This window comes from Melozone crissalis, unplaced genomic scaffold (assembly GCF_028551555.1).
Source record: "Melozone crissalis strain CALT ecotype California unplaced genomic scaffold, PUWL_Pcris_2 ptg000041l_1, whole genome shotgun sequence".
Classification (NCBI taxonomy): Eukaryota; Metazoa; Chordata; class Aves; order Passeriformes; family Passerellidae; genus Melozone; species Melozone crissalis.
In genome coordinates this window covers 7,353,606-7,377,932 of record NW_026535819.1, presented here as the reverse complement: position 1 = coordinate 7,377,932, position 24,327 = coordinate 7,353,606, and positions in this window count along the sequence as shown.

Here is a 24,327-nt window from a genome sequence, read left to right as displayed (position 1 = left end):
TGAGATCAGCTGAGAAGGGGCACTTTGCAATAATCCTCCTTCTGTCCATCACCTCTGCCTGTTCCAAGGAGCAGCAAATAGATATTTTGGGATGGAGTAGGAACAGAGCCAAGAAACTCAACAGACATTTCTGAGGAGACAGCCCCCAGCACTGAGCTCCTTGGATCCCTCTCATGATCCTTCTGAGAGCTTTTCTCCCCACAAGACCCAAGGACATGTGGTCATTATTCATTCTGAATATGAAAGCAGTGCACAGAAAGTTTTATGTTAGGAACGAAAAAACTGGGCCAGCACCATTGTCCAGAAAATGGAGAACTAAAGGAGTTTTGTAAGTGCCCCAAAATGGGAGAACAGGACCACCTTGGGTGCCTTTGAGTGGTCACCCCAAGTCCCAACACACATCTAAACCACACATGGATTTCTGCCTGGGCTCAGAAACTTTCACGGCCTTGCTGGAAAACAAATATTGCTGAAGTGGAATAGGTTGGAGGACGACAAGGTTTAGATGCAGAGAAATTGGCAGAGCTTGGCTCAAGAAAGGATGGGGATAAAGCCCCTATTTAGGAAAAATAAATACCAAGTAGCTCTATCGTGCACTTTCAAATTGGTATTTAGGGCAGGAATTAAAAGTGCATTCCTCACCTGTCATCCTGCATTCCCAGAGCCACAGTTCCACTAACACGGCCTGACAGAGCCAGACCCTGAGAGAACAGCAGGAGATGCTTTCCAAGAAGTTATAACCAATGGAGTTGGGAAAACCCCTTTTCCTCCACTCTGGAAGGAGATTCTCAGAGTTATGAACTCACAGATCAGCCAGGTTTGTTGGATTTTCCTTCAGACATGTATAATATAGAGCAGTAGGTGCTACAAGAAATAAATATGTTTGGCTTTCCAAACATCTTTTTAATGTTAATGTGGACCAGAATGATGCCATGAGGGGAGCCCTGGGCATATTTCCCAAGTGGGTAAGGTGCAGTTTTAAGGCAGGAAATTATGAGAGTAGTTTGTTTTATTTTAAGCCCCAAATTCCATGTTCAGAGATACGTAGCACAGCTCCTTTTTTTATGATATAATTAATCATCATTCCATTCAATGGAGTAAGAGGATCTAATGGGATATATTGTCCCATTTTTAACGATAAGCACGTCAGATAACATAAATAGGTCAATTGACGTAATTGCAGTAAATACAGAAAAAAAAACCCCTCAATATTTCGAGATGAATTATGCAATTTACATAATTATGGCTAAAAATGGCATGTCACCACTAAGAGTGCTTATGCAGCCCTACCCTCTGGCTTCCTCCCTCCTGTTTGGCACTGCTAGCCCATGTCATGTGTGACTGGAGGTTTCTCCAGCTCCTGCAGCTTTGTCAGAGCAGTTTAGTGTTGTTTGGACAGCAGCACTGGCCTGACTCGCTGGGTGCAGGGGAATTGCAGGCTCCCCAGCTGTCCAAGGCATGCAGGGGGCACGAGGGAGGATGGTAATGAGGGGAGGCACAGGGCTCAGCCAAGAACTGCCTCTCCTGGAACAGCAGAGCTCTTGTAGCGTTATATTTTCCCCAGCCACACTGATGGGGGATGAAGGAAGGTGATGCCACTGTGGGATTCGCTGTCTTCTCTTCACAGGGCAAAGGTTTCTGCAGGAAAAAAGGAATGCAGTCAGGTTAAAACAGTATTTTTTTGTAAATTTAAAAATATAAATATTCAAGTGGCTGACTCCAAGGCGCCCAGCAGGAAAGATTTCACTGAGCCCACTTTGTGGACAATATGCAGGCAGCTATTGGCAAATTGGGGTGCTGCCAGCCTGGTGTCCCCCACAGCCCTATTTGATTAGGATTATTGAAACCTATTGATGGTTTCAATAATCCTAAGGCTTTTCCCTAAATGATTCTGTGATTTGAAGCTGGTTAAAAACACAAGATGTCCCAGAGCTAGCAGGAAAAATTCTGCCCCAGATTTCAGTGTGTCTGCTCAGGTGAAACTGCCTTGCACAGAATAGGGAGAAAAAGGCTGGTGAGTCTCTCTGTGTTGACTTTTATTAGGACAAATATTTTATCATGGTGACTTCTCCCAAGTTATTCCACATGTCAGTTTAACAGTACTTCCATGCAACACCTCCATTAAACCTGGATTTGCCTCCTGGGCCATACAAGGAGGATGTATTTTAGCTCTGTGGATGTATTTTAGCTCTGTGGGTGTATTTTAGCCCTGTGGATGTATTTTAGCTCAAGTTCATCCTTAGACCCAGAAATCCAGGTTCAATGGGACACTCTAATCAGGAAAAGGGGAAGTGTATTAACTATGTAAGGATGAGGATAACGTGATCCAGATCTCAGAATTAGTCATTTGGGGGAAAAATAATAATCCAAATCATGTTTAAAGTTGGTGCAGACAGGCTGACACAGGTCTGCTCTTGCAGCACATACAGCTGAAGTCTCCTGGCTGGGGGAGAGAGGGGGGTGAGGGGCTGGGAACAATCCCCCCTCCCTGCCTGCAGCTCCTTTTGACTTTCTGCTGCTCTGACAGTCTCTGGGCATGTCCTTGCTCAGTTAGCTGTGCACAGAAAGCCATTTCCATTGCCCCTGCACATTTCACCCAGCCACGTCTGAAAATCAGGAGAGAGAACTCCAGCTGCTGAAGTGCACAATTTGCTTTTAGCTACAGCCCAGTAATTGAAAACTGTCATTCTGCAGGAAAATGGCAACGGGAGCAAGAGCAGGAGCAGGCTGGAGTTTGTCACACTGCATCTGGAGGTTTTGTAACTAGTTTCAGCTGAACTTTTCCCCCTCTGGGCTCTGATAGCTTGGCTGCTATTTACCAGCCCCTCGGAGAATTGCTTTAGTTATTTTGTTATTGAAATACTTTAGAGGTTGTTGTGGTTGTTTACACTTTCTCTTGTTCCAGGGCCGAGGCAGGGGAAGGGGGGGAGATGGAGCTGGGGTTGAAGACAAAGAATTTTGGGCTGGTTCAGGATCCCTGGGAATTATTTAATGCTGTGAGGGGGCAGAACAAGGAGGGATGGCTTCAAATTGAGGGTAGGTTTAAATTAGGTGTTAGATATTTATTAAATGTTAGGAAAAAAATCTTCTCTGTGAGGATGATGAGGCTCTGGCACAGGGTGTCCAGAGAAGCTGAGGCTGCCCTTGGATCCCTGGAAATGTCCAAGGCCAGGTTGGATGGGGCTTGGAGCAACCTGGGATGGTGGAAAGTGTCCCTGCCATGACAGGGGTGGCACTGGATGGCCTTGGAGGTCCCTTCCAACCCAAACTGAATTCTACAATTCAATGATTCATCTTTTGTTTCTAAGTACAAAGACAGAAAGACATTGGAGGGATCAACATCAGCTTGTTAAAATCCAATAAATTAAAAAAACCCCACAAATTAAAAGTACTTAATTTGAAGCTGAGATGGAACAGAATCATTTTTGTTGCTTTTAAAAATAAACTGGGGGATATGGTTTTCTTGCTTTTTTTTTTCTTCCTATTTGTCGTTTTTGTCAGGAATTTGTTCCACAGCAAAGTTTGACTTCAATAATTTTTTTTTTTTTTTTTTTAAGTGAAAAGAATATGCCAAAACTTTAAAGCTGGAATAACTTTCCCACCTTTAAAGCTAAGCAGCAACCTGCCTGGAGAGCTGCCAAGCCCTGATGGCAAATGCCAGGTGATGTCTGTTCAGTTCCATACAACACTCGTGATAATGTCATTTCTCCACGTCGAACTGTTAATCATAATTGACATTTCTTGCAACTTTTTTTTTTTTATTTTTCATTAAAAAGCAGAAATTTATTATCTAATCCAGATTTTTATTCAGGCACTTATTTAAAAAGAAAAAAAAATATCAAAGAAGAGTGATGAAAGAGCTGCAGATCTATTGGTTCTTAGTAAGTGACCCAAGACCCTGGCTGGAGGTGACTGCTGGGATGCAATAAAGGAGTTTTGTCCGAGATTTTCACCTTAAATCCCTTCATGGGGAGGGGAAGGAAGGAGGGAGCTGGAGATCTGTTCCCATTTGGGACACTGGGGTTTGATGCAAGGAAGAAGGTAAGCAAGGAACATTGGCCCCATGTACAAAAACTGCTTAAACCCTGCAATTTTCAAACTGTGACAGCTACAGCTTCTGGCCCAGCAAGGGAACAGGCTGAGTTTGGTTAAAGGTGCTGTGGGCTGTGCAGGGTTGGGAGCCTGGGGCAGCTGTGCAGATTTTGAGTTATCAAAAATATCCCTTCTAAGCCAGATGTGTCAAAACCTGAGCTGCTGCACTTCCCTATGCGTTGGTTTGCTTTTTTTTTCTATCCCTCAACAACTGTTTTCTCCTCGCTGTAGTCAAAATAAGCTTCTCAGAGCACACTTGTGGCAGATAGGACTGGGATCAACAGGTTGCCTTCTGAAGTGTCATTCAGTGTGAAGCAGAGATGTGGCTGCTGACGTGTGATAGCTCTTCTCCTCTGAAGGGAGGAAAGGCCTCCCCAGCTTGCTGAGCAGGGATCAGGGAGAAGAGCTTTGCACAGCCTTTAGAAGTTCCCTATCTCGAGAGCTGAGGGGGCCCTGCTGTCTGCCACAGTTTTGTCATCCCCAGTCCCAAATCTTGCTGCCAGGAGTGAGGATTGCTTTTACTGCTGCAGTTCATGTCCCCAGGCAGGTGAGGTTTTTTCCCTCTATAAACACCTCCTCTCCTCCAAACCTGAAGTGTTCTTTGCCCTCCAGTGGGACAGTCAGTGAATCCTGCAATGAGGGGACATGGGCAAGGCAAAGGGAAAGGCTGTGACAGGAGCTGGGAGGAACGGAAGGTGATGCACTGTGACAGATGCCCTTTTTGATGCTGTTTGCTAACCTTTTTTGATGCTGTTTGTGAAACACGCTGCCACTTCCTTCTGTTCAGTTCCCCAACTTGCCTGTGTGCTCCTGACATCTGCAGGGCCTGGGGAAGGAAACTTCTCCAGAGATGGAGAGAGGGGCTTCTGATCCCCTCTGAGCATCCCATCCCAACAGCTGAGATCATGCAAACTTCCTAAACCCATCCCCTTCTCATCGTTACCTTGTGGGGCCTGTAGTGAGATAAATCCCTTTAAAATCTCAGTGCTGTGTCCAGTTCTGGGCTGCTCTCTGTAAGAAGGGCATGGAGGGGCTGGGGAGTGTCCAGGGCAGGGAATGGATCTGGGGGAGGGTCTGGAGCCCCAGGAGAGGCTGAGGGAGCTGGGAAGGGGCTCAGCCTGGAGCAAAGGAGGCTCAGGGGGCCCTTGTGGCTCTGCACAGCTCCTGACAGGAGGGGACAGCCGGGGGGGATTTGGGATCTACTCCCAGGGAACAGGGACAGGAGGAGAGGGAATGGCCTCAAGCTGGGCCAGGGCAGGCTCAGGGTGGGCACCAGGAGGAATTTCTCCACTTGCAAGGATTGTCAAGCATTTGAGGGGGCTGTTCAAGGAGGAGGTATGCCACAGACATCTTTTATGGAAAATCTTTTCTTTAGGATTTTTCCTCCTGAGAAGCTGAGATGCCTCAGGAACAAAAATGTTGACAATGGTTATCTGCTTCTGTGGAATGCAACAGGTGCATCTGTGATTGGTCTCGTGTGGTTGTTCCTAATTCATGGCCAATCACAGCCAGCTGGCTCAGACTCTGTCCAAGCCACAAACCTTTGTTATCATTCCATTCTTTTTCTATTCTTAGCTAGCTTTCTGATGAAATCCTTTCTTCTATTCTTTTAGTATAGTTTTAATGTAATATATGTAATAAAATAATAAATCAAGCCTTCTGAAACATGGAGTCAGATCCTCGTCTGTTCCCTCATCCTATGATGCCTGTGAACACCGTCACAGAGGTGGATTTCCCCATCCCTGGAGGTGTCCAAAGAACCCCAGTGCCACTCAGTGCTGGGTGACAAGGCAGGGATTGGGCACAGGTTGGATTCAATGATGTTGGAGGTCTTCTCCAGCATAAATGATCCTGTGATTCTGTGAAAATACACTGCAGAGTGTCACCCTGATTTTTTAAGATTTTCTAAGCTTTCTGATGTTTACATTCTCGTAATAGACTTTCTCATGCACTTTCTGTAAATAACTTACTGTTTTGCATTCTTTTATGGAGGAGGAGAAATTTGATGGGCTGTTGGTTTGTCCAGTGTCATTGGAGAGGTGGCACTGTCTCCCTCCAATCCGCTGTCACTCTTGGAAATCTATAAATTTTGGAATCAGAAAATAAACTTCCCTTTTTTGCCTTGAGAACAGCAGTGTGTGCGTGTTGTGTTATTTCGTGTCCTATAGTGACAGCAGAGCCCTTGAGAGCATCTCCTAAGGATGCTGAGGTTTTTACCTCTGTACCTTCAGGAGAGGTTACACCTCTTATGTAACCACCTTCCTCCCATCCATGCATCTCCTTGAGCTCTGTTACCCTCACTCTGAGGATGTTCAGTGCCTCTTGCTGTCTCTGAAGGCCAGACAAACCCTCCCTTCTCCCTGTCCCCATCAGGAGAATCTCTGCCAGCTGAAGCAGAGGTGCTGGGAAAAGCCCAAGCAGCTGCCTCTGTCTGTGCTTTCCTCCTTCTCCCTGCTTGGGGGAATACAGAGGGGAAAAAAGCCATTGTGGCTGGCACCAAGGCAGATGGCAGCACTAAAACGAAGAGCATTAATTACTACTATTATTTTTAGTGCAAACATATTGGAAGCAGTGTGATTCAGAGCTGTCCAAGCCCCTGCAAGAGGCTGAGCACTCCAAGCCGAGCAGGAGGCAGCTGGCAAGAGCAGGGAGAAGGGGTTGGATGCTCCTCCAAAACTTTGAGACTCCCAGCATTTATTGAAGGTGCATCCTCAAACAATTTCAAGAAGCAGGTGTGCACTGGATCTGAATTCAGAATTTGATTCCCAGAGTTAGGAATTAGAGCTGGGTGGGATGACAGTGTTGCTTTCACTGGCACTGCCCACGGTTCTGTGGGCATCAGTGACGCACAGCTTTGGTGCTGGACGTGGGAGACAAATCAGTCCATGGATTTCAATTTCTAGCATTTTATTGGCCTCATAAAACATGGAATGAGGTGCTGTGTGAACAAGAAGTGAGCAACAGTCCTGGCTTGAAGAATTTACAAGCAGAAAGACCAAACAATGGTTGGAAAGAAAGGGAATACTTTTAGAGCTTGTGAGCTGGGGATGGCTCAGAGACACTTGTGCAGCCCCTTCTTCCAGGAAACTTAGAAATAATTTGCAATTTTTGCTCCTAATATGCATAAAAATATTATAAAGAGGCAACAACACAACTGGTGACTGCAAGAAAACCATCAATGCAATGATTTAAGCACAAGGTTCACCTTACTGCTAAATTCTGTGGTCCAGCAAGGTGTCTCAGATAAGATCTAAAGGTGGGCCTAAAGAAAACACTTGTTCAGGTGTCTTTCTAAATAAAAAATAAATTTGTGTGAAGTTATTGTCAAAGTTAAGTGTGCTCTTCATGAGTCTGTTGAACTGAGACCCACCCTTGTTATTGGAGTCAAATAAAGGACTGAAAGCAAATACTTGTCAAATATATTATTATGAGAATTCTGTGCTCCCTCATTAAATCATTTATTAATGACTCCTGGAGAAAAAAAAAAAAAAAAAGAAGAAAGAAAAATATCACCAGATGAGTTATTTAACAGAACCCTACAAATTCAGCATGTAACACATTCATCACAATCTCTTCAAGCAGCTTCAATGCTTGGATAAACCACTGTTTTTTAATCTAATTTCCCAGGCAGGAAGACCGCCAAAAAGTGCAAATGATGCTGTAAGAATGAAGGGAAGCTTTTTGTGGCCAAATACCTCAATGATGTTTACACAGACACTCAGAATCTCGCTCCCTAAAAGTCACATTTCTATGTGTCATTTGGACACAGGATTTATTTTTTAAATGCTTATTTCAGAGTCGGGGGGAGTTGGGGGTGTATTTGTCCACGGGACTGAACATATCACAGTGGATTCATTACAGAGGGATGGATTGGAGGCAGCAATTCCTCTGTGCTGAGCTATTGAAAGTGAAATGGGATAATTGCCACAGTTACAACGAGACTGATCAAGCTGAGAGAAACAAGTTTCAAATTGTACCAATCAGGCCTAATCCGAAGGAGTTATTAACAGAGCTCTACCCTGGTGAGCCTGCATCTGCTAACTTGAGATAATGATTTGTATAACCCTTTATGAAAGTTCCAATTTATTCTAATTCAATAAGGGAAAGGCAGCGAGCACGCAGGGAGCTGGGGACAGGGATTCAGTGGGAGCCCCTTGGCCACTCTGCTCCTCCCAGGCAGGGCCAGCAGCTCCTGGTGCCATCCTCTGGAGGACAAAAGGAGAAAAAAAAAATACAGCTTGGAGTATTTTTATATTTTAATATGTGGCATAGAACTGCAAGGTGCTTACAAAGATCAGAACGATGGTTCAGCCTTCAAACCCCTCGAATAAGAGCAGCAGTGAGGATGTGTTACAGGAAGGACTAGGGGAAATGGCTTCAGGCTGAAAGGGGATAAATTTAAAATAAAAATATAAGTGAAATTAAAATTATAAAATAAAAATTAAAAAAAATAAAATCCAGCTTGGAGTATTTTTTTAAAATATGTGACATAGAACTGCAAGTTGCTTACAAAGATCAGAGTGATGGTTTAGCCTTCAAACCTCTTGAGTAAGACCAGCAGTGAGGATGTGGTACAGGAAGGACAGGGGGAAATGGCTTCAGGCTGAAAGGGGATATATTTAAAACAAAAATATAAATAAAAAAAAAATAAAAATGTGGATAAAAATTAAATATAAAATAAAAATAAAAATCCAGCTTGGAGTATTTTTTTTTAAATATGTGACATAGAACTGCAAGGTGCTTACAAAGATCAGAGTGATGGGCTCATCTGGCATCAACACCACATTTTTGTGGATACAAGGCTGGTTTGACCATAGTGGAGATGCCATTGGGGCCAGAAGAGTGAAGTAGTTCAAGGACACCTGCCAGGCACCCATGAGAAGTCATTCCCTTGAAATAATAAATGGAATTTCCTTGGTTTTTAATGGGTGGTGACACAATAACTCCACCTATCCCAAAACACACCTCAATAATCCATGGCTTCCTGGAGAAATCCTTATCACAGCCCAACCCGGAGCTGCCATGAGAGCTCATACAAGACAAATGCCTCCCCCCGTCCCTTCCAGGTGCACACACAGCCAAAAATTATTCCCTCAGGAATTTAAAGGGGTTTAACAGCAGGACACAGCCATTCCCACTCTCTGCTGGGCCCTGCACTGAGTGAACAAAAGCATCAAGATTTCTGCATGTTGTTCTTCTCCTGAGGGGAAGCTTTATGTTATTTGCTGTGTTTGCACAGTTCCAGTACCTGAGATGTTTGCTTGGCTTTCTTTTATTCAAACACATTTGTTCCAGTTGCATTTCTGACCTATTTTACTGTTACTCTGTGAACACTCACTGAGTGATGGTTTTTGCCTTTGTTTCAAGTAAATGCCAAGAAAGTAAAAGTACCACAAGCACTTCAGTGACTGCTCCTGCAAAGTTTCATGGGATAAAGGGCTTTTCTCCTCTTTCTGTCCTTTTAATTGTGCCTTAATATTTGACAGACTTCTAATTGTAAAATATTTGGTTATCTGCTCAGAGTAGGAACACCACCTGAGAATTGAGATGGTCACTGGTACTTTTTTTTGGGAGTAACAGAGCTGGATACAGAGATGATCACAGGCAGGCTGGAACATGAAATTTATTTGCTGATTTAGGAGTTAGTATTCAGCCTCATGCTCCTAAAATGCTTAATGAAAACGTTTCAATGGGAGACATTTCTTATTCCCATTTGTAGGCCAATCCCAAAGAGTTCCTGCTCCCTTCACTTTCAGAAAAAACAATATTAGTCACAATTTCATATATAAGCTCCAGATTTTCTAGGTTTTACTGCTTTATACTTATATATATTTTGAGGTTTATATTATATATAGTATGAGGTTTATTTGCTGACCTAGGAGTTACTATTCAGTCTTATTCTCCTAAAATGCTCAATGAACAATGTTTCAATGGGACACCTTGCTGATACCCATTTGTAGGCCAATCCCAAAGAGTTCCTGCTCCCTTCTCTTTCAGAAAATACAATATTAGTCACAATTTCATATATAAGCTCCAGATTTTATAGGTTTTACTGCTTTATACTTTATATATATATATATATATATATATATATATATATATATATATTTTATGGCTACATCATCTGCCTTGCACCTCCCTGAGGTTACTACCTTGACACCAGGGGAGTTCATTAGCTGCTGAGCAGGGAATGTGCTGCCTTTCAGGAGCAATGCAAGTTTTCAGTGTGTCTTCTGAGCAACCTGTTAAAATATTGACAGAAGTTAACTTGAAGTTGAAACCATCAGCCTTCCTTTTCTCTCCTTTTTTTTCCTCGTTGAGGACTTTAAACAATATCTGAGTGAGTCCTCAGCTGCCACTGTGGCTTTACCCTGTTTGTGTCAGGCTGTGTGGGAGCATGATATGCTACCCCAAAGCTGGCACCTCTTAAATTCACACATAGAGTCAGTCCTGAATTCCAGCTGAGCCTGGTTTTCTGCCAGCTACCACATTGTGTAGCCTGAAAAATAGGGTAGCAAAGTTTCAACAAAAGGAAAAAAAAAAAACCATTTGAATGTAGCAATGGAGAGGGAAAAGAGTCACTGTCAAACGTTAATGACACATTCCTTGCAGTGTGAATGAGACAAGGATTGGATTGGGTCAGGGGGAGGAGGGAGGCATGCACAGCTCTCAGTGTGGCTGAGTGTTTGGAGGCACAGGTTGAAAGGGAAAAAAAAGTGAACTAAATTCATGTTTCTGTGCAAAGAATATGAGAAAGCTATTTAAGACCAGTTTCTACTCAGGACAGAAGTAGCATCCTGGAGTGTGGTGGTGTTCACAGAGGTCTCAGGATAAGGGAAGAGATGAGAATGTTGATTCCATGTTCCAGAAGGCTTAATTTATTATTTTATGATATATATTATATTAAAACTATACTAAAAGAATAGAAGAAATGTTTTCATCAGAAGGCTAGCTAAGAATAGAATAGCAAAGAATGATAACAAAGGTTTGTGGCTCAGACTCTCTGTCCGAGCCAGCTGACTGTGATTGGCCATTAATTAGAAACATCCAACATGGGCCAATCACAGATGCACCTGTTGCATTCCACAGCAGCAGATAATCATTGTTTGCGTTTTGTTCCTGAGGCCTCTCAGCTTCTCAGGAGGAAAAATCCTAAGGAAAGGATTTTCCATTAAAGATGTCTGCAACAATCCTGCCGTGCATTCCCCTCCTTTTCTCCTGTTTTCCAAGCTGTTGTGAGGGTCTCCTGTGTAAGCACCCTCCTTCTCCCATCCTCGCCCCACAAAAACTTCCAAAATGGGGATGGACTCCTTCACCTCCATATTCGAGATGAAAATAGAGAGGAGATGGCCAGGAGGAGGAAAAAAGAGATTTCAATTGACCCTCGGTTTCTGTTTGACCGTCACAGCTAATTGAATTGCCTTCAGTCAGTGCCAGGATTTGATGGCTGCCGTAAGAATAGGGCTGGCAGAGTAACAGGGGATGACAGCTGCTTTCTGCAGCTGGTTCCAAACCAAGGAGCAGGTCAATGAGCATGGATGAACTGGGGCTTGAAAGCAAAGAAGTACATGCGCACTCTCCTCCCAGCACAGGCTGAGAGATGGGAGGAGTTGCCATTTCTCTCCTTTTTCCCTATTCAGCACAAAATATCTGGACAAATGTCACTGCGTTGTGGAAGCTGTTGAATTTTTGAGCATTTTTTTTTTACCCCTCTTTCCTGTCTATAATTTTCCTAAGCCCATTTTTCTGCCCAGTGACTAGGATGGAATCAGTAATCGAAAAGCAGCGCTGCTGAAATCAATTGAAAAAAGTCATTAAGCAGCTGTGGTGTATAAAAAACCTCCCCTGCCCTGAACTCTGGAGCTGGTCCCATTCAACCAGTTCTGCTCCTCAGCCTGGTCCAGATGCCCAGCTGGGACAGCATGTCCTGCAGATCCACCAGCTGCAGCCAGGAACAGGGGAGGCAGTGGCCTGGTAAATTTAGATTTCTTCAATCTGCCACCAGGCTGACACATTGATAAACAGCCCTGATTTTAGCAAAGGTTTGGAACCCTTGCTGCCTGCTGTTAATTGCTCCGTGGTGCTGAACCAGGAATCATGCTGTGACTCAACCTGAGCCACCTCCCTGTGATGAGGTGTCACTATAATACACAAAATAACACGACACGGACATGCTGCTGTTCTCAAGGTAAAAACGGAAGTTTATTTTTTGACTCCAACATTTATAGATTTCCAAAAGTGACAGTAGATTGGAGGGTGAAGTGTCGCAGACATCTTTTATGGAAAATCCTTTCCTTAGGATTTTTCCTCCTGAGAAGCTGGGAGGCCTCAGGAACAAAATGTAAACAATGATTATCTGCTGCTGTGGAATGCAACAGGTGCATCTCTGATTGGTCTAATTAATGGCCAATCAAAGCCCAGCCGGCTCAGACTCTCTGTCCGAGCCACAAACCTTTGTTATCATTCTTTGCTATTCTATTCTTAGCTAGCCTTCTGGTGAAACCTTTTCTTCTATTGTTTTAGTATACTTTTAATGTAATATATATCATAAAATAATAAATCAAGCCTTCTGAAATATGGAGTCAGATCCTTGTCTCTTCCCCAATCCAAAAACCCCTGTGAACACGGTCACAGTGAAGGTGCCACCTCTCCAATGACACTGGACAAACCAACAGCCCATCAAAACTCTCCTCCTCCATAAAAGAATGCAAAACAACGAGTTATTTACGGAAAGTGTGTGAGAAAGTTTGCTACAGGAATGTAAACATCAGAAGGCTTAGAAAATCTTAAAAAATCAGGGTGGTGAGCAGCCCTGGGGATATCAAAGCCCTTCATCCCTCTTCAGCCTCTTGATGGTTCTCAGCACAAACCCCACCTGCATTTATGGCTGGCCCAGCTGTTTTGTCAATAGAAACAGCAGCTGGGGCCACCAGGCTGTCACTACAGCCAGCCCTCCCTCCAGAGGCCACCAAGCTGTGGAGGATTCAGTGTGTTGGGTCCTTGGAGGTGCCCTGAGTGTGGGATATGTGTGCTCAGGCGATGGAACAGGAGAGCAGAGCACTGTGGATGTGCTCTGTATGTCCAGAACTCCTCACTCAGGCATCTAAAAACGCGCCTGTGCTCTGAGCTCAGGGAGGGAGTGAAGGAAATAAACTAAACTTAGTGGTTGGATTTCTGAAAAGGAATAATAAAAAGAAAAATCTTGTCCTTGCCCAGCTCTGAACTCTGGCCCTGAATGCTGAAAAAGTTGGGTTATTTTTTTAATCTGGCCACGGATATTTTGATATGTTATGTGAGGACTATAAAACATCTCACTATGACAGGCTGTTCCTCTCTAAGCTGATGCTCAAATACTTTATGGAAAACAAAGGCATAAAACACGGGAACTGATATCTAAAGAAAGAGAATGACCTAACTTGTCAGTGAAAGTTATCATGGTTTTTTTCAACAATGAGTATTTTTTCCTAGCTTTCATTAAAAATGGAACAAGAGCGAACCCACTCTTAAAGGAGACAGCTTCTTTTTTCTTTTTTTAACATGGGGTATACCACACATTATTTCTGATGGAGCCAATTTAATACTCAAATGGAAAAAATTAGCATGACAACAAGTGACTTCTCTATAAATAGAGCAATTATCAGGAGAAAAATAAGGTCAAAATGTATTTACTACTAATTCAAAATCTTAGTGAGTCACTGAACAAGTGATTTGCTATAACATGGAAATGTCCTGGGGGGATGAGTTGAGAAGCAGAGCTGTACATGCGGCTGCCTGCAATTTTATGAAGTGAAAGTATTTGAAAATGATGTTTTTCAAGGCTGTGGGCACAGGGCCAGCTGTCTTTCTGCCATGTAAATCATATCTATCACTTTAAACTTTACAACCCAAAGGTACCCCTTTCATCAGGGGTAATTAATTAATGAGAGGACAGAGATTGGGCAGCAGAAGATACTGATATAAACTGAAGAATGCCTCAGCCTCCTGTTTAAGCACTCATTACTTTTATTGTCACTAGAAGTGTAACAGCCTGCCTGGATTTTTGGACAGCACTAACACATCTCTCACTAACAGATTTCCACCTGGTCCAATGGGGTAAAAGGACAAACCAAAGGAACCACATTTCACTCATACTTACCATAATCTGCTTTTGTATTTATGGGCTCAAGCACTGTGGTTATTCATTCTGTTGGTATTTGTATAATTATTTGTATAATAATTTGGATAATGGAGATTGATCCCAATACAGTGTAGATTTCCCTCATGACACTGGGAAGGGTTAAGCTGTACCTGGGTTTATGTCCATGCACACACCAGTTAAAAGTTAAGGAGATGAGCAAGAATAGTCTGAAGTCAGCCAGAACACTTGCTCTGCTTCCCTCTGAGAGTGAAAAGTGCTTTTACACCAGACACTGAGTTTTTGGAGGTGCCCTGAAATTTTCTAGAGCGTATTTAGCAACAAGTGATATCTGGGAAAGATTTAAGATGTGGATGGTGGGAACAGAATGTCCCTTCTGCAGAATAAGAGCATGAATTGTCCTTTTCATCCCTGCTGATAACAGTGGGTTCCTTGTGGTGAGAGAAAAGCAATCCTGAGCATCTCATGGGGCTCAGCAAAGGCTCTCCCTTGCCCATAGTGTGTGTTTCCATGGCTCCTGTGAACCCCTGGGATCAGAGGGCCCCCAAACCTTCAGCAGCACTGCTGGGCTGTGAGCAGGGCCTGATTTTGTGCTCAGGATGCTCAGGAGGATGCAGTTCCACCACAATGTTCACGTTGGGGAGGGCACTTTTCCCTCTCTCTGTCCTCCCTGTCACCGCGCCAGGTCACAGCCTGTGCATAGCCCCAGTAATTAAGCCAGATAAATAAAATCACATTGCTCATAATTACTGTGGACAATTTTGTGTAATTAGATGTTAAGTGTGGTAGCCACTCTCCTTTACGGCCCTAGATAAGTACCTGCACCTTGACTTAGAAGAAGCCTGATAGGAAATATAACTGCTTTGTTGCTCTCTGTGTAATTAACTACCATTAAAGCCACTAATTAGATCATAAGTTTTAAATAAGATGCCCTAATAATCTTTGGTACACAGTGAACTGATTTGCCAGGGCAAAGCTTTCCAAAGTAAGGAAGAAAAATAAATCTTTTGGCAGCTCTCAGGGTTATTTTTCTATATCTCTCAATCTGCATGTTCCAGGTGCAGAAGGTAAATTTGGTGGTTCTTATTGCACTGGAAAACCCAGACTTGGGGAAGAAGGGCAAAGCAGTGAGTGGAAGCCCCAAAACACACAGCAAGTGATCTACAAATAGGTGCAAGTGTGTGCACATGCAGGGGACATTCTTCCTTCCAGAAAGGAATTAATTTTGTAGTGATGGTCATGTTCGTCATCTGTCTATTTTGTTTTTCTTGGTGATACTGCACTATAGGGGAAATTTGGAGGATGGCCATGAAGTAAAATTTCTCTTAATTCTGATATGTTTTAGGCACTCTCTGAATTGCTCAGCCAGCAAACTTTCTGATCTGCCTGCCCTAGGAACAGAGAGCAGTGTGCACAGCAAAGAGAGCATAATCCAGAAAACACCTGCATCTGAACCCTGATTATATAAAAGTTTTGCCTGGTTGAAGAACAAATATTCCATGTGGCTTAGCATTCAAAGCTCTCTGACTTTGCATTTCATGAGTTTCTGCTGTTTGAGCAAAGGTGAGGCAAAGCCAAGGCAATTCGTGGGGTGAGCACCTGCACAGAGATTTCCTGGTGTAAATTCCAGCCATACAGACCCACTAAATATTCCCCCTAAGCTTTTCATCCATTCTAATTGGGAGAGAAATGTATTCCAGCCTGGCACTCCACTGTTAGCTCAAGGTTTAAGTTCAATCCCATCTTGGATTTTGAAGAATGACAACTGTGAAAGCCAGAGAAAGTTAAGCAGGAGGCTGAGGAGGCAAGGGAGGGCAGAACAGAGCAGTAGGAATGAGGGAAGGCTCAGAAAGAGCAACCACATCAAGCCTGCAGCCCATTTGCTGTTTGCCAGGGTCAGGTGTAGCTGGAAAATCCTGAGCCAGGGCAGGGTCGGACTGCTCTGAAAGATTAGAACCCTGTGTGCAGTAGAGAAACTGAGATACAGAGACAACTCTAAATTGTTCCATAATTTTGTGCTTGTAGGACCAACCCTCTGCCTGGCCAGGGGTGAGAAGAAAAGCTGAGTTTGACACCAGCAGATTCCCCATGGCAGGCACAGAGAGCTGCTCAGCCTTTGTCCCAGCCGCTCGCAAGATCGGCTTTTCCAAAATCCTTAAATGAGCCAAAATGTTGCAGACCTCACACTCCTGACCCTTTCCCCAGGCAAGTGCCCTCTCCTACCCCCCCTCAGTGAGTGTCAAATGAGAGGAGCTCCTCTGCTCTCAGAAAATCACGGAAATCACTTTCCCCTCCCATCGCATCCAAGCAGAGCTGAAGTCCATTCTTCACAGGAGGTTTCACTCCTGCCACAACACAAAGTTTCTCTGAATAAGGGAAATATGAGGAAAAATTTTTGATCCCTTTGCAGATATAACTCTGCCAATGCATGAACCTTCAGGTTTTGAAAGAGGCAAACAACTGAAGATAAATCAATCTTTCTTTTCCTTCCAGGTTTGCCCATGGTGCTGAACTGGCTTGGACCTAATCTGTTTATACTGAATTCAAAGAAGTATTTCAGCTTTTAGAAGGTCTGAAGATGCATTTCTGAGAATCTCGAGTATTATTTGCCTGTGCTTCCTGCATCTGCCAGACCCTTTTAGGGGTCTGAGCCATGGTTGTAATTTAATGTTTCTTTCCTGGGCACACCTTTGGCTCCCACTTTGAAAGGTCAAAGGAAATTTTAAGCAGTCCCTTGCCTCTTTTGCTCCACCCAAAAATAAAAATATGTATATAAATACAAAAATAGTCCCTAAATAACAATACTTGGTCCCATGCCTCCAAGGACTCAACAGATTATGGCATTTCCATTATGGTATTTCCTCTGGGGTGGAGAAGCTGTGGCTTCCCTTGTCCCCTTGATTAGATGTGTACAAATGTCTGAGATGGTGCTGTTCTTTTATCCTTAAGGCAGCTCCAATAAAAGTCAAATAAAAATGAATCTTTCCTACTCCAGAGTGGAACAATCTTCCTCATCACTCCTAATTCTTCTTAGAAATCTTTGATTGTTGGGAAAAAAAAAGAAAAAAGGACGCAAACTCATCTGGCTGTTCTGTTTTTCTTCTTACTTGCTCCGCTCCTTTCTCTCTCATCCTTCCTCCTACAATTTTATCCTGCTAACATCACTCCTTTACCTCTGCCTGAGCACAGGGAGAGCAGAACCAGGCAGAAAGTTATGCACGCTGTTTTTTTAAGATTTTCTAAGCCCTCTGATGTTTACAATCTTGTAGTGAACTTTCTCACGCACTTTCTGTAAATAACTCATTGTTTTGCATTCCTTTATGGAAGAAGGGAAATTTGATGGAGTATTGGTTTAACCAGTGTCATTGGAGAGGTGGCATTGCCACCTTCCAATCCGCTGTCACTTTTGGAAAACTATAAATGTTGGGGTCAGAAAATAAACTTCTCCTTTTTCTTCACCTTGAGAGCAGCTGCGTGTACTTGTGTTTTTTATATCCTATAGTAACACATAGCAGAAGGAAAAAAAAAAATGGAAAAAAAAATCATTTCAGCTACAACCCAAAGTCTCGCAAGTTATTTGCTACACCTTTAATTCCCCAAATGAATCAAGAGAAAAAATAATCTTGTGTTTTTATCCTCTGGTACTGCCCAGCCAGTCAAGCCCAGCAGCTTCATGTCTTTCATAGAAAAATTAAATAATACAAAAGATGAAGTTGTGTTTGTGAATAACCAACAGGTGCCTGTGCCAAGCACACAGAGCAGCAGCAGCAACTCCAGCCCCTCCTGCAGGACCCTGAATTGCTGCTGGGAAAGCTTTTGACACTCTCTCTCCAGGCTGTCACCTCCTAGAATTTCAATATAAAATTAAATTTGAAAAGTGCAATTAGTTGGCTTTAAAAAAAAATCCCATTCTCTACAATTAACACCAATCAGTTGAGCCTTTTCTGAACTGCTGCAGCTCCTCTTTATTTGGGGATAGGTTTTAGGGCCTTTTGAATAGATACTTTTCCAATATCCCCATGTGCTAATAATAGGCATCACATTATTAGCAGAGTGTATGGATGGGATATTCAGTGAAAGGAGCTTTTACAGGGATAGAAGGCAGGAAGAAGCCTCGGAAATAATATTAACTTTTGGAAAACTACCTAATAAAGCATTTTCTAAGAATAGATAGGGCAGAGCTTTTCTGGAAACTTGACTTGTAACACAGAAGCTGAACCCCCGTCTCTCTTTTGAATAAAGCTTGATATTTAACAAAAATGTGCCACTTTGCAGAATTCCTGTATGAAACCTACAGTTTAAATTTGGCAGTGAATGAGATGAAAATCAGAATTTAAAAAGTTGAAGTGTTGGGGTTTTTTGTTTGGTGGAGTTTTTTGTGGATTTTTTTTTTTTTTTTTTTGCTTTGGTTTGGGGGTTTTGTTTGTCTAGTTTTGGTTTTGTGGGCTTTTTTGGGGGGGTGTTGTTTTGATTTGGTTTGTGGGTTTTTGTTGTTTTTATTTTTTTTTAGGTATTTGATTTTTTGTTTTGAGGTATTGGAGGGGTTGTTTATTTTGTGGGGGATTTTGGTGGTTTTTTGGTTTTGTTTGTTTGGGTTAATTTTGTTTGTGGGGTTGTTTGTTTGTTTTCATTTGGTATTCTAGGTATTTGTTTTGTTTGCTTGTTTTTTGGAAACCACACAGCTCAAAACTGAATTGGAAGCAGATTCATCCCTGGCCCCACAGCAGTTCTCCCCTCTACGTGTCATCCTCAGCAGCCCAACCACACCATCACTTTTTGTCCCCCCTTCCCTTCCTGCCCAGCTCACATCAGAGGTGGTTGCACCTTTTGGGGACCAAAATGATCCCTTTGAAATTTCCTTAAAAGACTCCCCCAGAGCTCAAATATATGGCAACAGCTCTCTGGTCATAGAGAGAAACAACTTTCCCAGGCATTGTCCTGGGGAAAAGTCTGTGAGAAGATCAGAGAAAAGAATAACAGACAATTCTTATCTTGACTTGCTGTGCCTGTCATGTGGAATGTGTTAGGGAGATTTGTTTACCAAAGGGTGGTTTATTAATTAGCCAATGGTGATGGTGTTTGGATTGGAGGACTAATTAGGTCTTAACTGTCCATAAAACCAATGGGTTTCTTAATAATAATAGATATAATAATAAAGAAATTAATCAACCTTCTGTGAATCATAAAATCAATACTAATTATCGGTTAATAATCAATAATTATTAATCTGGGGGCCCAGAGTGATGACACAAATAGGTGTGGGACCAACCTCCATTGCCTCCTGCTGTCAGCAAGGCAATCACTCAGTGGGAATGAAGGGAGGTGATCCCTGCACCTCTGGTTTATAACTCTTGCAGGAGCAGGCAGAGCAATTACACACAGCTCATCCCGCTGAAAGGCTGGGCACTGAACCCTCTACAGAGCACTGGAGGCTGAATATCCTCCAACAATTCCTCCTGTGCTATTAAACATCCACTCTGCCCAGTGCCCAGGCAAGATAAGGATGGGGATTGCATGGGCAAGATGAGGATGTGGGTTTGTCAGAAACCAGGAAATTCCTCTGGCTGCCCTGGAGGACTGGAGCCCCTGCCCAGGGGGCTCAGAGACTTTGGCACAGAGCCCAAGACCCCTGTGCCTTTGATTTAGCCCTTGGAAAAAACAATTACCAACCTTATATGAAGAATTACAAGCCACAACAGTTTAAGTAGAATGATAGTGAATTCATCACAGGGTGAAAAATAGATTTTTTGGGGTTTTTAGAATAGGGGTTCAGGGGGAAAGATGGAGGAATCTGGGCATGTCCAGCCTTTCTCCTTCTTGGCCTCCATCTTCTGCTGTGATGTTGGCACTTTTAAATTGGTTTAGAGTAGAAGCTCACTGTCTAACATAGGTGATAGGTATTGGAAAGTAATTGTAAACATGATACACGTAGTTTTTAGTATAAAAAGATAACACTGCCCTGAAGGAGGCAGAGTGCCTCTGACTGTCTTGCTGAGGGGACTTCAGCTGGACAGGAGAAAGGATTTTACAGATAAGATACAATAAACAACCTTGAGAGTGAAAACTGAAGAGTTCTGACTCCTTCTTTGAGTGCTGGGCTGGGGAAAGAGAATTTCTAAAACATCTGGGGGTCACTCTGAGCAGCTAAAGCCCTGAGATGGATTGCACAGGCAAGATGAGGTATTGCATGGGCAGGACAAGGATGGGGATTGTGTCACAGACATCTTCTATGAAAAAGCCTTTCCTTAGGATTTTTCCTCCTGAGAAGCCAGGAGGCCTCAGGAACAAAATGTAAACAATGGTTATCTTCTGCTGTGGAATGCAACAGGTGCATCTGTGATTGGCTCATATTAGTTTGTTTGTAATTAATGGCCAGTCACAGTCAGCTGGCTCGTACTCTGTCCTAGACAGAAGCTTTTGTTATCATTCTTTTCTATTCTATTCTTAGCTAGCCTTCTGATGAAATCCTTTCTTCTATTCTTTTAGTGTAGTTTTAATGTAATATATGTAATAAAATAATAAATCAAGCCTTCTGAAACATGGAGTCAGATCCTCATCTCTTCCCCAATCTAAGAACCCCTGTGAACATCATCACAGGGACTGCATGAGCAGGGCAAGATGAGGACAAGACAAGGATGGGAATTGCACGGGCAGGACAAGGATGTGGATTTCACTGGCTGGATGAGGATGTGGATGGCACGGGCAGGACAAATATGGGGATGGCATGGGCAGCCCACCCTGCTGCTAGCCGGGCTGTCAGCTCCACAGCGCTCTGCTCTGCTCGCTGGAGCAGCCCCAGTAATTACAGAGGAAGGGTAATTGAAATAAGGGGAAAGTAACACTTGAAAAGGAAGCAAATGATTCAGAACATGCAGAACCATCCACCCACATCAGCAGGGTTGGGAGGTCTGTCAAGCTTGGAAGCAGAAATGCTTTTGTCTGGAAGGAAAGAAAAAGAAACCCTAATAGATGCATTTATAATCTGGAACTTTTTTTTTTTTTTTTCCCTTAAAGCAACCCCTCTCACTTTGTAAAATGAGAAGCAAGGGATGTATTTGAGAGAGAAAAAGCTTCAAACAGCAGTTACAGGCAATGCTGGACAACAAGGAAGGGACCAGGAGAGGGGTCTGGTGCAGATCCCTCCAAAGGGTTTGTTTCTGCCCAGTCCTCCTGCCTTTTAAACAGACAATCTTATTCTTTCTCCCTCCAACCAAATAAAACTCAAAAAAATCTTTCCTTCTGCCTGTACCATAACAAGCAAGAGCTTCCTCTGAAATCTATTCCTTCAGGATTTGCAGTCCAGGTGTTGCAGCTGCTGTGCCCCAGGTCTGCAGACTAAGCAGGAGCCTCAGCCGCTGTAAATTGACATTGCTCCACTGATCTCAACAGAGCCAAACCCATTTGCACTTGCAGATGATCTGGACCACTGTTTTATAGACCCATTTTCCCCTCTACTGCTTTATAATCACACCCATGCCAGAAGTGTTGTAGACTCCTTGTCTCTCTTGGAAAGATTTCAGAGCACCAAGACCCTTCCATTGATGTGATACCAAAAACAGGGAGAGAAACTGGAAAGTTCCAGGTTAACCAGATGAATTTTGCAAAGCTGGAGAGCAGCACAAACCTCCCAGGCCATAGCATCGCATGTGCTTCAAAATGCTGGAATATTCCCAAAATTATCTAAAACAATTCAAACATTATATTTACATTTGCTGAAAATTCAAATAATTCTCTGTTATCAGCTATAGATTGAATCAGAAGAATCAGCTCTCAGTCTGATTTGCTGCATTTGAATCCAGTATTTCCATCTATCCCATCAGAGAACAGGGGGAAGCCTCTCAGAAAGTGAGAGTTCAAATGTTAAAACCTCTGAAATCAAAAACTCTTAGGAGACAAATCCACAACACATAAACTGTGAATTGGAAATCTGCCTCTCCATGATTTTGACCAGCTTAGTCCAGACATTTTCTCCTGAACATGGGTTTCCCAGACAAGCTGGGATGGATTAAATCAGTGTCCATGCTTGGACAGGATTACCTCCCTATCAATGAGACTCCACATTTGAGTTTCCTTCCACTCAGAAATGCAGAACTTGGGAGAAAATTTCCTTCTCAAGTAACCCTTGTAAAAAAGCACTGATGTAAGTTTGGGTCAACCAGCTCATTTAGTGCCTTGTGAAGTATTTTATGTACAGCAGAAAACTTCTGGCTTTCCAATCACACCCTTTTCATAGTCTGATAGTTTTTGTTTTTAGAAAGAACCGATATTCTGGTAACATTTTTTTTTCTTTTTCTCACTTCAGCAATTTTAAATACATCTTGTCACAGGCCAAATATTTTTCCCATCATTCCACTTTAATAATTTGACAGATCTGTGGGGAATGTTGCCCTCAAGTTAGATTATTTGTCCCAGGAGTTAGAAATAAAACTAGAAAGTACCTTCAAATTGTTGATTTTTTTCTGCCCAATTGTTTTCCCAGCTGGCACCACTTCTGCTCATCAGCCCTTTAAATCCAGGAGGGATGGGCAGCAGTGCTTTAGAGAAGCAGGGAGTAGCAGGTTTTGGGGTTTTTTTTTCACCTGGTCTTTTTGTTTTAGTGGTTTTTAGCATTTATTTTCTTTAGGGTTCTAGTTTCTATAAGCAATGAATTTTAAGACTTTCTTCAAGTTCTTTCTGTATCTTTTAAGGAGAGTTAGATTGCCTATTATTCAGTTTATTTCTCTAATATGAAAATTTATTTTTTCTATCAGGTTTTAGCCTGGAACTAGGAAGTGTTTCATGTAGGGTTTGTTTTGTTGAGAGCTGACAAATGCAGGATTTGCTGGAAGAGGGTGCTAGGGAGCAGGAAGCTGGGAAAAGCAGGTCATGGTTGTTCAGATTGTGTTCATTTTAGGGGATGTATTAGGACAATGAGGTTTATTAGTGCCTGAACAGGTCACTCCTATTAATTGCAGACGAGGGACTTCCAGTCCACATTCTGAGCCAATCACTAGCCAAGCTGCTGATTTCATGATATTTAGGATATTTTCGGTAGCTGTTCCCAATTCTGGGGGTATTAAATTGTGGAATACAAGCCCTTCCCAAAGAGCAGCTCCTCTTCCTCAGGAGGGATCCCTCACTCTGCCTCCTGAAAGGAGAGGAGGCAAAGGGTGCCAGGGATGTACCCAGGGCTGGGTTTATTCCCCTTCAAGTGAGGTCAGGGCAGTTCTGAGATGGGGGGTGGCACCAAGAGCTGATGCCTAAGAAAACTCTCTCCAAGCTGCAAATGAAGAGAGGAGGCGGCTGTGGCACAATCCAGCCAAATTATATTGATAATACGTAGTAATTATGGAGCACTTCACACGAGCAGAGCACTTTACAAACATTAACTAATTTACAGCATTTACAGAAAACAGATGTGCTTTTTTTTTTTCTGGGAAAACAGAGGGAAGCACTGGCTGTGCTGGCAGAGGGGAGCAGTGGCCAGGCTGAAGGCTCTGCTTTGTGGAGATGGGTGGTGGTGCAAGGATCATGGAGCACCTTTGTGTCTGCCTGGACCTCCTGCTGGACCAGGAAAGGGAAAATACCTTCCTTTTCTGTACTTGCTGAGAATGAAGGGTGATTTCATTCTGCTAGGGGATCTTTTAATGACCAAGAAGAACACAGGCTGCAGATGAAGGCAAGGAAACTGCTCTGCTGTGGTGACCCTCAGCCTGTGATAACCATGGGGCAAGAAGCACACCTGTCTGTCCCCTGGGGAGCTGCACACAGGTAGGATTGCTTTGCTGAGCCTAAGGCTGCCTTCTGATCTTTGAGTCTTGATTTTTGTCCTCATTCTTGGCTTTGTTTAACACCCTGTGTGTACCTGCCCAGCCTTCTGTGCTCGGAACACCAGCAGCTCCTCTGACATGGTCCCTTTATTAAACCACTATTAATGCACCTATAAATGACACCATGCCAGGTGTCCTAAAGAGGCACAATAAGGATGTGACTTTGTCCCTTCACCTTGTGTAACCTTTTTGGTCACCAAGATGAGAGGCATCTATAGGGAATCATCTTAGAAGGTGCTAGATGAAAAATTCTACCAGCCATGGGTATGAGTGAACAAGTAGCTGAAATTC